General features: G+C 38.5%; 1 pseudogene; it reads left to right on the forward strand.

The window, feature by feature from the left end:
- Positions 1-784: 784 nt before the first annotated feature.
- LOC131650871 (protein FAR1-RELATED SEQUENCE 5-like) lies at positions 785-11,400 on the forward strand (annotated as a pseudogene).
- Positions 11,401-13,724: the final 2,324 nt, after the last annotated feature.

Consider the following 13,724-nt stretch of genomic DNA (forward strand, 5'->3'; position numbering starts at 1 on the left):
TAAAATGAATGGCTAGGATTATAACATGGATTAAATGAAACACGTGACTTTTAATTTCGTTGATTCCTAGTTGGAAAACAAACAGAGCTACAGTATCATCGTTAAACCCAACCCCTATTTTCAATTTTCTTCTATGAATCTTCTTGCTCCCTAAATCGAAAGCATAAATCAAACCCAATCCCAATTTTCAATCTTTTTTCCATGAATCTTTTTCTCCCTTGAATCGAAAGTTGAAATTGAACCCAGCCCCAATTTTTCAATCTTATTTCCAGGAATTTTCTTCTCGAACTTTAAAATTCACTCATCTTGAGCGCCCTGATAATTCATTTTCGCTGTCGGTAAATGCTCAAACCGCTTCTGAAGCTATAGTGTGGTTGTTGTAACGAGGAGAAAGACTAATTTGACAATGCATCATTGTTATTTCCTCAACATCAAGAAGAATTTAACAGATCAACTACAATTTCACGCCACCTTCGCTTCAACATTGAAAGATTCGGAATTTTCTTTATTCATTTCCCATACGAAAAGGAGTTATTTCTTTCCTACCGAAGTGTGTTTCGATTTCTCTGGTATTTCCAATATATACAAGGAACCTGCTTTCTATAGCAGCTGGAAAGCTTTTCTATTACTTATTTCACTCATATTACAAATCTTAAGTTTAATTTCCGCCAATTATATTAAGATGCAATATTGACATGCATTTTTATGTTTAAATTATTTTTTTTTGCGGTTTCAAACCTTACTTATGGACTCATTACAATTTTTGTCAAAAATCATTATATATATGGAAGTTGGTGATACTGAAATAGGTTTATCCTCCCCATCATAAGACTTCAGTAATATAGAAAATTCAATAAGAGAATGGAATCCTACGTGTGATGATGAGTTCAAGCCCGCAATTGGAAAAGTATTTGATACATTAGAAGAAGGAGGAAACTTTTATAAAAGGTATGCACATTGTGTTGGTTTTAGTGTGCGTAATTCATCTGAAACAAAAGATAAAAATGGTGTGAAATGGAAGTATTTTCTTTGCTCAAAAGAGGGTTTCCAAATAGAAAAAATGTTTTCTCGCCTCAATTGATTGTTAGTGAAAATAGTTCGCCTAAAACTAGAAAAAGAAAAATGACAAGGGAGGGATGTAATGCAAGGATTGCTTTCAAGAGAACAATAGATGGTAGATATGAAGTTGCAAATTTTTTCGAAGGTCATACACATGCTTTAGTCACACCTAGGAAGAAACAATTTTTGAGATCAACTAGGAGTGTAAGCAATGTTCATAAGAACTTATTGTTTTCATGTAATAGAGCAAATGTGGGGACTTCAAAATTATATCAATTACTAAAAGAACAAGTCGGAAGTTATGACAATATAGGATGCACTAAAAGAGATATCCAAAATTATTCTAGGAATTTGAAAGAGTTGATCAAAGACTCTGATGCTCATATTTTTATTGATAATTTTAGAAGAAAAAAAGAGACTAGCCATTCATTTTACTATGATTTTGAGGTTGATAAAGAAGGAAGGTTGAAATATGTATTTTGGGCTGATGGTATTTCTCGAAAAAATTACTCTTTATTTGGATATGTTATTTCATTTGACACGACTTACAATACAAATAAGTATCATATAATTTTTGCCCCATTTACGAGTGTAAATCATCATCGACAAAGTATAACCTTTGGGGCTGCTCTTTTAGCTGATGAAAAAGTTGATTCATTTGTTTGGTTGTTTGAATCATTTCTAAAAGCAATGGGAGGTTACAAACCTATGGTTATTATAACTGATCAAGATCCTGCTATGAAGATTGCTATAGAAAAAGTTTTTACTGGTTCTTTACATAAATTTTGCATGTGGCATATATTGAAAATCTTTCAGAAAAGGTGGGTGCTTCCTTAAATGGCAATGTGGATTTTAATAGTCGTTTCATGTCGTGTGTTTGGAATTCAGATTCTTCAAAAGAATTTGAATCAAGATGGAAGACTATTATTAATGAATTTGGATTAGATGAAAATGGTTGGCTATGTCAAATGTACGATATTCTCAATATGTGGATACCGGCCTATATTTTAATGATATTTTTTGGGTGGAATTTTGAGAACGACGTCAAGATCTGAAAGTGAAAATTCTTTTTTTGGAAACTATTTAAATAAAAACCTTACTTTAGTTGAATTTTGGATTCGTTATGATTCTACAATAGAATCAAAAAGATATAAAGAGCTTCTTGCGGATAATGATACACTTCATTCTATTCCAGAGTTGAAGTTGCATATGGATTTAGAAAAGCATGGTAGAGAAGTTTATGCTCATGACATTTTTTACATATTTTAAAAGGAATTGTGGAGTGCGTGTGTGGATTGTGGGATTGAAGGAACAAAAGAGAAAAGTGACAAATTTTTATTCTACATACTTGACAATAATATGGTCAATAACAACAAAGTGAGTAAACATAGAAAAGTGATTTGCCATTTTTCTAATGACATTGCACGTTGTTCATGTAAAATGTTTGAATCTAAAGGTATGCCATGTCGACATATCCTTTTTGGGTTAAAGGGGAAAAGATTAAATGAGATTCCTAGTGGTTACATTGTTAATAGATGGACGAAATTGGCAACTAGTAAACCAATCTTTTATTGTGATTGAAATGTATTAGAGGGATGTTCTAGAACTGGAAGTGAGAGTAAGTTGGTTTCAGATGCATGGGCATAGTTATTTAAACGTATGCATGTTATTGGAAGATGTAAAGACAAGCTAAATTTCATATAAAGTGAAGGTTCTATGATGGAATTGAAATTGGCTAATATGAACAATGAGCTTATTTCAACAACTATAGATGAAGTTGAGGCTTTTATTGGTTCCAATGTCCCTAAGGAAATTCACGTTCTTCCTGTAACACTCTATCTATTTTCATAATTTAATTTAATTAATTTAAATAAATTATGGGGAATTATTTGGAATTATGGAAGACTATGAGGAATTAAGCAATTGGGCTTGTGTTGTAGTTAGTAAAGAGGGGGTGCATTGATAGGCCCTATTACTAATTAAAATAAGTTTATTTCAATTTTAATAAAATAGGAGGAGTTGTGGAATAGAGAGGGTTACAGCATTTTGGGAAAAGAAGTCTGAACGTGAAAAGAGAAGAGGAGCGGAGAAGTGCGACCGAGGAAGAACGAAGAATCAACCTTCAGGTAAGGGGGGACTCTTCCGTTTATCTTCTATTATGGGATTATAGGTGGTAGGATAGGATTTGATCATGTTATTCGGATCAATTGGGTTATGCTTAGGTTGTAGAATTGTTAGGTTTTGGGAGGATTGATGCATAATGATTATATTGATCATGTATTGGTGATAATTGGATGTTTGAATGTATTATAAATGTGTTATAATATGTGCTATTTCACTGTATGCGAAATCTGGGTGGAATGAGATTTGTTTGGTAGTGATTCGGTGAAAGAGGGACGAAATCGCAGGCTGATTTCTGCTATTCGGAGCGCAGGAAATCGCCAGTCCGCGCCGCGTCCAGGAGTTGGCGCCGCGAACTGCGTGGCAGAAGGCCAGGAAGTTTTGTTGTGCTCAGTACGCGCCGCGAGGGTATGGCCGCGCCGCGAAGGCGTAGTTTCTTCTCGTTCCGCGCCGCGAAACCTTGTTTGCGCCGCGAAGGCGTTGTTCCTATTCGTTCCGCGCCGCGAACCGTGTGTGGCGCCGCGTGCTGTTAGTTGTTGCGACTGTCCATTTTGAAAAGTTTTAAAGAGGTGTAACTTTTAAACCGTAAACCGGGTTTTGGTGCCGTTTCGAGCACAGTGAAGCTAATCAAATAATTTATACAATCAAATGGTGTTTTGAACTGTGGTTTGAATCATTTTAAAAACAATCGATCTTATTTGTTGTGGTGGGATATGCTTATAGGTACACTAACGAATGTCTTACCTGTATGATGTTGTGGTTATAACTGGTGTTTATTATACATGTATTGTTGGTATGAAATATGTGTTTTATTGATGATTATGACATTGATCGATGTATGTGGGTGATGAGCATGTTATGGTTGATGCATGCATTCATAATCATTTGTGGCTGGTCCTTGACGATGGTGGATCAGTAGTAGCTAATTCCCATTGTGTGGAATTAGTGAGTGGGTGTTGCCGTATCCTTGACGATGGTGGGTCGGTGAGTTGGGTTATCCCAGATTTTGGTACCACATGCATGTAGTTGCATTGCATTAGGCTGTTTTGATGTTATAACATGAATGGAAGATTGTCCAATGTTATAATATGTGTTAATTTGGTTGTTTGCTTACTGATTGTATGTTTGAATCTGATCATAACTGTAATTGGGTGAATTGCATGTGAAATGATATTTTATTATCTATATCTTATAACATTAGTTAAATGTGAATGAGACTCACCCTTACTGTTGTTATTTTTCAGACTAAGGAGTAGCTCTCGTACTTGGTGAGGATTAGCTCGTCAAGTAGTTCGTTAGAGTCAGTTGGGTCCGTGTCATGCTCTGGTCGTGTAACACTGGGGGCGTCGTTTAGAGTTACTTGTTAAACTTTTGTTTTTGGATGGATTTTATGTTAACGCCTTAAGTCTGTGACTTGGCTGTTTGTTATTCAGATGTTAAAGTAATTCCGCTGTGTTAAACATGATGATCTGAATAAATTTGATTGACGTTCTCTTTCATGGCATGACATGAGTATTATTGTTTAATTATTTGGAAGTTGTAATGCCCTTTTTCATGTTTACTCTGATTATTATTTATTATTTATGCGGGGTATTAGAAGGGTGTTACAATAGTGGTATCAGAGCATTGTCGGTCGTTTGAGTCAGAGTCTTAGTGTCAGTTAATCCCTCGTATACGATTAGTGTAAGGTTGACACTGTCGATACTTCTTGTTCTAATAGATATTGTTTGATATTTAGCAGAACAATGGCCGGAAGAGGAGGAAGAAACGATGACGCTATTGCTGAGGCTCTGGGCATGATTGCTGGTGTGCTGGGAGGGAATGCCAATGGAGCTGGAATTGGTGCTGACAGGCAGTTGAATAGTTTTCAGAGGAACAACCCTCCGTTGTTCAAAGGCACTCACGATCCCGAAGGCGCCCAGAAGTGGCTGAAAGAGATTGAAAGGATCTTCCGGGTGATTGATTGTGACGAAAATCTGAAGGTGAGATATGGGACTCACATGCTGTCTGAAGAAGCTGATGATTGGTGGATGGCTAGTAGGGACGAACTGCAAGCTGCAGGTGTTGCAATCACTTGGGCTGTGTTCAAGAGAGAATTCTTGCGGAGGTACTTTCCTGAGGATGTTAGAGGCAGGAAAGAGATTGAATTTTTGGAGCTGACACAAGGTAACATGACTGTGCCGGAGTATGCGTCCAAGTTTGTTGAGCTAGCAAAGTATTATGTCCACTACAATAATGATGAGGCTAGTGAATTCTCGAAGTGTGTTAAGTTTGAGAATGGTCTCCGCGATGAGATTAAACAGGGTATCAGATACCAGAGGATTCGCAGGTTTGTCGATTTGGTTGACTGCAGCCGAATCTTTGAAGAGGACAATATTAAGCTGAAGTCGTCGCACTCTCGCGAGTTAGTCGACAGGAAAGGGAAAAAGCATATGGATCGTGGTAAGCCGTATGGTAAGGGTAACCAGAAGGCTGGAGGTTGGAAGAAGCCTAGTGGGGGAGACTCTAGTGCCCCTATCAAGTGCTTCAAGTGTGGAGAACCTGGACATCGCATTCACGAATGCAAGAGTGAGGAAAAGAAGTGCTATAGATGTGGGAAGGAAGGTCACATTGCTATTGAGTGCAAAGGGAACACTGTAACTTGTTTCAACTGCGGGGAAGAAGGTCATATCAGTCCTAAGTGTCCTAAGCCGAGGAAGAATCAAGCTGGTGGTAAGGTGTTCGCCTTATCTGGTTCAGAGACTACTCCAGATGATCGGTTGATTAAAGGTACGTGTTTTATCCATGGCACTCCTTTAATTGCAATAATAGATACTGGGGCAACTCACTCGTTTATTTCATTGGATTGTGCTAAACGACTGAATTTGGAAATATCTGAGATTAATGGAAGTATGGTCATTGACACTCCTGCGTCGGGTTCAGTGACTACTTCGTTCGCTTGTTTGAACTGTCCAATTGATATTTTTGGTAGAGAATTCGGAATGGACTTAGTGTGCCTTCCGTTGGAACAACTTGATGTTATCTTGGGTATGAATTGGTTGCAATTTAATCGGGTTCATATCAACTGTTTCACGAAAACGGTTATTTTCCCTGAAGACGTCATTGTTGAGGACTTAGAGATGACGGCTAGACAAGTGGATAAAGCAATGAAGGACGGAGCTGCCGTGTTTATGTTGATTGCATCCATGGAAGTGGAAAAGAAAGCGGTGAGTAGTGACTTACCGGTAGTATGTGAATTTCCAGAAGTCTTTCCAGAAGATGTAAGAGAATTGCCGCCAGAGAGGGAAGTGGAATTTACTATTGAACTAATTCCTGGAACTAATCCTGTGTCGATGGCACCTTATCGTATGTCGGCATCGGAATTGAATGAGTTGAAGAGTCAATTGGAAGATTTACTTGAGAAGAAATTTATTCGTCCTAGTGTCTCACCGTGGGGTGCACCGGTGTTACTAGTGAAGAAGAAAGAAGGTTCAATGAGGTTGTGTGTGGATTACAGACAACTCAACAAGGTTACTATCAAGAATCGGTATCCCTTGCCGAGGATTGATGACTTGAGGGATCAACTAGTTGGAGCATGTGTGGTCAGCAAAATTGACTTGAGGTCGGGATATCATCAGATTCGGGTGAAGACGGACGATATTCAGAAAACGGCATTTAGAACGAGGTATGGTCATTACGAATATACAGTGATGCCATTTGGAGTAACCAATGCGCCGGGGGTTTTCATGGAGTATATGAATAGGATCTTCCATCCTTTTCTGGATCAGTTCGTAGTAGTATTTATTGATGATATTTTAATATATTCTAAGAATGAAAAAGAGCATGCGGATCATCTTAGAGTGGTATTGGAACTATTGAAGGAAAAGAAACTTTATGCAAAACTGTCAAAGTGTGAGTTCTGGTTAAACGAAGTGAGCTTTCTTGGGCATGTAATTTCTAAGGATGGTATTGCCGTTGACCCAATGAAAGTAGAAGCAGTGTCTCAATGGGAAGCTCCGAGGTCAGTTTCCGAAATCCGTAGTTTCCTTGGTCTGGCGGGTTACTATAGAAAGTTCATTGAAGGTTTTTCAAAGTTAGCATTACCGTTAACTAAGTTGACTAGGAAGGGTCAAGCGTTTGTTTGGGATTCGAAATGTGAAGAAGGATTCCAAGAGTTGAAGAAGAGGTTGACTAGTGCGCCGATATTGATTTTACCGAATCCGGCGGAATCTTTTGTTGTTTATTGTGATGCTTCGTTGTCAGGATTAGGAGGTGTACTGATGCAGAATCAACAGGTAGTCGCTTATGCGTCGAGACAACTCAAAGTGCATGAGAGAAACTATCCGACTCATGACTTAGAGTTAGCAGCAGTGGTATTTGTGTTGAAGTTGTGGAGGCATTACCTATATGGTTCAAGGTTTGAAGTATTTAGTGATCACAAGAGTTTGAAGTACCTCTTTGACCAAAAAGAGTTGAATATGAGACAAAGAAGATGGCTAGAATTTCTCAAGGATTATGATTTTGAACTGAATTATCATCCGGGTAAAGCAAATGTTGTTGCCGATGCATTGAGTAGGAAGTCCTTGCATATGTCTATGCTTATGGTGAGAGAATTGGATTTAATTGAGCAATTCCGAGATTTGAGTTTAGTATGTGAAGACACTCCTACCAGTGTTAAATTGGGTATGCTGAAGCTGACTAGTAGTATTCTTGAGGAAATCCGAGAAGGTCAGAAGACGGATGTAGAGTTGGTTGATAAGTTGGCCCTGATTAATCAAGATAAAGGAGGTGAATTCAGAATCGACGAGAATGGTATAATGAGGTTTGGTAATCGTGTTTGTGTTCCTGATGTTGCCGAATTGAGGAAGAGCATTCTTGAAGAAGGACATCGTAGCGGATTGAGTATTCATCCTGGTGCTACCAAGATGTATCACGACTTAAAGAAGCTGTTTTGGTGGCCTGGAATGAAAAAGGAAATAGCTGAATTTGTCTATGCTTGTCTGACTTGCCAGAAGTCGAAGATTGAGCATCAGAAACCGTATGGAGCTATGCAGCCGTTATTTATTCCAGAATGGAAGTGGGATAGTATATCTATGGATTTTGTTTCCGGTTTGCCGAGGACGGTGAAGAATTGTGAAGCTATTTGGGTTATTGTAGACAGGTTGACAAAGTCTGCCCATTTTATACCAATGAGAATGGATTACCCAATGGAGAAGCTGGCTCAATTGTATATTGAGAAGATAGTGAGTTTACATGGTATTCCTTCGAGTATTGTGTCGGATAGAGATCCAAGGTTTACATCCAGATTCTGGGAAAGTTTGCAGAAGGCTTTGGGTACTAAGCTGAGATTGAGTTCTGCTTATCATCCGCAGACGGATGGACAGACAGAAAGAACTATTCAATCACTAGAAGATTTGTTGCGTGCTTGTGTGTCGGAAAAGGGCGGTGCTTGGGATAGTTATCTACCCTTGATCGAATTTACTTACAATAATAGTTTTCACTCGAGTATTGGTATGGCTCCGTTTGAAGCTTTGTATGGTCGGAAGTGTAGAACGCCTTTATGTTGGTACGAATCTGGCGAAAGTGCTGTGATTGGACCGGAAATTGTTCAGGAGACAACAGAAAGGATCAAGATGATTCAGGAGAAGATGAGGACGTCTCAGAGTCGTTAGAAGAGTTATCATGATAAAAGAAGGAGGACACTTGAATTTCAAGAAGGAGATCATGTGTTCTTGAGGGTGACTCCTACAACTGGTGTTGGTAGAGCACTGAAATCAAGGAAGTTGACTCCGCGATTCATTGGTCCGTTTCAAATTTCGGAGAGGGTGGGAGAAGTGGCGTATCGTATTGCGTTGCCACCGACGCTGGCGAATTTGCATGATGTATTCCACGTATCACAGTTGAGGAAGTACATTGCTGATCCATCTCATGTGATCCAAGCCGATGATGTACAGGTAAAAGATAATCTGACAGTTGAGACCTTGCCCATGAGGATTGAAGATCGAAAGGTGAAACAATTGCGTGGCAAGGAGATAGCGTTGGTCAGAGTAGCTTGGGGAGGACCAGCAGGTGGGAATGTGACTTGGGAACTGGAAAGTCAGATGAAGGATTCCTATCCAGATTTATTTGCCTAAGGTATGTTTTCGAGGACGAAAACTATTTAGTGGGGGAGAGTTGTAACACTCTATCTATTTTCATAATTTAATTTAATTAATTTAAATAAATTATGGGGAATTATTTGGAATTATGGAAGACTATGAGGAATTAAGCAATTGGGCTTGTGTTGTAGTTAGTAAAGAGGGGGTGCATTGATAGGCCCTATTACTAATTAAAATAAGTTTATTTCAATTTTAATAAAATAGGAGGAGTTGTGGAATAGAGAGGGTTACAGCATTTTGGGAAAAGAAGTCTGAACGTGAAAAGAGAAGAGGAGCGGAGAAGTGCGACCGAGGAAGAACGAAGAATCAACCTTCAGGTAAGGGGGGACTCTTCCGTTTATCTTCTATTATGGGATTATAGGTGGTAGGATAGGATTTGATCATGTTATTCGGATCAATTGGGTTATGCTTAGGTTGTAGAATTGTTAGGTTTTGGGAGGATTGATGCATAATGATTATATTGATCATGTATTGGTGATAATTGGATGTTTGAATGTATTATAAATGTGTTATAATATGTGCTATTTCACTGTATGCGAAATCTGGGTGGAATGAGATTTGTTTGGTAGTGATTCGGTGAAAGAGGGACGAAATCGCAGGCTGATTTCTGCTATTCGGAGCGCAGGAAATCGCCAGTCCGCGCCGCGTCCAGGAGTTGGCGCCGCGAACTGCGTGGCAGAAGGCCAGGAAGTTTTGTTGTGCTCAGTACGCGCCGCGAGGGTATGGCCGCGCCGCGAAGGCGTAGTTTCTTCTCGTTCCGCGCCGCGAAACCTTGTTTGCGCCGCGAAGGCGTTGTTCCTATTCGTTCCGCGCCGCGAACCGTGTGTGGCGCCGCGTGCTGTTAGTTGTTGCGACTGTCCATTTTGAAAAGTTTTAAAGAGGTGTAACTTTTAAACCGTAAACCGGGTTTTGGTGCCGTTTCGAGCACAGTGAAGCTAATCAAATAATTTATACAATCAAATGGTGTTTTGAACTGTGGTTTGAATCATTTTAAAAACAATCGATCTTATTTGTTGTGGTGGGATATGCTTATAGGTACACTAACGAATGTCTTACCTGTATGATGTTGTGGTTATAACTGGTGTTTATTATACATGTATTGTTGGTATGAAATATGTGTTTTATTGATGATTATGACATTGATCGATGTATGTGGGTGATGAGCATGTTATGGTTGATGCATGCATTCATAATCATTTGTGGCTGGTCCTTGACGATGGTGGATCAGTAGTAGCTAATTCCCATTGTGTGGAATTAGTGAGTGGGTGTTGCCGTATCCTTGACGATGGTGGGTCGGTGAGTTGGGTTATCCCAGATTTTGGTACCACATGCATGTAGTTGCATTGCATTAGGCTGTTTTGATGTTATAACATGAATGGAAGATTGTCCAATGTTATAATATGTGTTAATTTGGTTGTTTGCTTACTGATTGTATGTTTGAATCTGATCATAACTGTAATTGGGTGAATTGCATGTGAAATGATATTTTATTATCTATATCTTATAACATTAGTTAAATGTGAATGAGACTCACCCTTACTGTTGTTATTTTTCAGACTAAGGAGTAGCTCTCGTACTTGGTGAGGATTAGCTCGTCAAGTAGTTCGTTAGAGTCAGTTGGGTCCGTGTCATGCTCTGGTCGTGTAACACTGGGGGCGTCGTTTAGAGTTACTTGTTAAACTTTTGTTTTTGGATGGATTTTATGTTAACGCCTTAAGTCTGTGACTTGGCTGTTTGTTATTCAGATGTTAAAGTAATTCCGCTGTGTTAAACATGATGATCTGAATAAATTTGATTGACGTTCTCTTTCATGGCATGACATGAGTATTATTGTTTAATTATTTGGAAGTTGTAATGCCCTTTTTCATGTTTACTCTGATTATTATTTATTATTTATGCGGGGTATTAGAAGGGTGTTACACTTCCCCCTGAACCTTCAAATACTAAAGGGTGTGGAAAACGAATTAAAGGCAGAAAAGAGACGGCAATGGAACAACAACAAAAGAAAACAAGACTTTGTAGAGTTTGTAAGCAATATGCATACCATGACAGTCGAAATTGTCCCACAAAAATCTCTTCCTAATTTTATTGGTAAAATGCATTATACTTTCTTTCTTTTTTGGGAGATTTACAATCATATCATTTGACTTTGTGTTGTTCTTATTCATATAAGATTTAATTGACTGTAGAATTTGTTGAAGACACATATGGAGCTTTTACAAATTATTTATGCTAAAGGGTTGATTCATATCCCTTTTCGGAAAGGTAATAATGTGCAACTTATGTAACTTTGACTATAACAAACAAAACTAGGCCACAATTTCTTTCTTTTTTTAATGTCATTTATGGTGCAGGTTTGGAAGGGAATAACAGACTGGCTTGGAATATCAATTCCTGCTGCATCTAATTCGATTAATGGTTGCCTGCAGCAATTCAAATGCAGTTTGTTTAGATTGGTAAATTAGAATTTCCCCTCTTTGTTCTGGATATATGTTTGTTGTGTTTGCTGGAGTGTGTGGATAACTAGGAATGACGCGATGTTCAATAATAGGAAGAAGAGGGTGGAGGGTGTTATTTTTCTAGTCCAAACTTTGGCTTGGGACTGATTAGCTATTAATTTTAGAGGTATAGGTTGTTTAGATTGGGAGGTGTGGATTATCAATCCCTTATTCTTTGTGAGTTAAGGGTGGCTTGGTGTGGTGTTGTTTGCTTTTTGCGGAGCTCCTATGTGGTCTTGCTTTTTCTTTTTTCTACTTTTTGGTGTAGTTGTGTTATAATTTGTTCTTGGCCGGTATTTTCATTTTGTGTTGTTTCATAGCTAGAACCTAGTATCTTTAAGACTTAGAGAAATTGGTGCTTTTGAGAATCATTTTCCCATCAAGATTGTCATTACAGCTTTCACTATGCCTTCCATATCAAGTTTTTGCTCCTGTATCACTTTTTTTTGTTGCGTAGATGGGGGAGTGATCGAGAGATGTAGCTTGGTAGCAGTTATGTCTTGAATTGTGATGTCTTTATGGTGTTTTATAGTTTGGTGTTTGGTCTTGTTGTTGTATTTGTCTGTTATATTGGATGGTTTATTTTTTTTCTTCTATTTTTTGTGTTTTGCTCTCTTGTTTAATTTATTTTTCAATATTATTGCTTGACTAGCTTGGATAAAAATTTGTAGGAAGGACTATCTGGAACACTTTACATCAGGAACCGCTTTTTCATGGAAGCTATTTGTGAGCGTCATTTCAAATATAATTGCATTGCAATTGTCATTGTATTCAATGGAAGACATCATCCATGTGTTATATTAGCTAAGAGACCAGGAGATTTGAAATTTGTTTACGAAGTTGCTTTCTGGAAGGAATTCATGAGTTTATTTTTGTTTCCTATCACTAAATGCAAGTGGCAGTCCTGGTTACCACCGTAGAGATAATGTATAGGCATGTACGGGTATTTGATTAAAAGAGTTGGCCAATGCTAATAGGTACCATTCAATGGATGTTGAAATAGTTGGTACTACTTCTATATTGAACACCACTGACATTGTAACCCATGTCGACACCACGATTTACAATCATCTAGATTAAGTGATTCTTCAACTTGGTCCGAATGAGAGGGTATGCAGCGCTTTTGATGGTTGGGGATAAGCATTTCTTTCTCTAACTTTGAGGTAGCAGTGATGAACCATCTAAAAGTTGCCCCTCGTAGCTTCACCTAGGATCTTTGGCTTTTACGATGTTGTTCCAGTTTTGTGTCGAGTACAAGTTTTGGAAACCTTCGCTAAAGTTTTTCTTTTCGAACATTTTTATATTGCTCGCACTTTGCTAGATAATGCTCAGGATGAATGATTGATCTCCCTTCGTCCTCAAGTACCTTGGTTCAACTATTTTGCCTCTAATTTGGGTGATTTTCTAGAACAATTCATACTGGTTAAACCTGCCATTTCTGAGGTGCATCTAGAATTTTGTTCATCTCTTGCCCCATCAAAAAGTGCCCACTCTTGCAGAGGTGGTTTTTTGAAGCACCTGCCTAAAATTCATTTCCATCGGCCTATTTCTTCTTATCATTTCGGGCTACCTCATATGCCTTCCGCAGTAAAAATGAAAGAGGATATATACGTCAACAATCAAGCGCTTGGATATGAAGAAGGGTTTGGTTACGGAAAAGTAATTTCCTTTCAGAAACAGAAAAGGCAAATAGATACCCATGTGATAATTAGTACGTCTGGACATTCCGAAATATATAAACTCTTTGGTGAGAACGGGGCATCGGGGATCCGGGCGCTCCTTATTTTTAACAATGCAACTTGTGCCTTGTAAATAACATGAATCAAATTAGTCAGCTGAGGAAATTTTTGGCAATTGCAAATGATCAGGGCCTTACAAATGGCTTGTCTTTCCGGGTAACGGTGGCACC

The sequence above is a fragment of the Vicia villosa genome, linkage group LG2 (genome assembly GCF_029867415.1).
Source record: "Vicia villosa cultivar HV-30 ecotype Madison, WI linkage group LG2, Vvil1.0, whole genome shotgun sequence".
In the NCBI taxonomy this organism is placed as follows: Eukaryota; Viridiplantae; Streptophyta; class Magnoliopsida; order Fabales; family Fabaceae; genus Vicia; species Vicia villosa.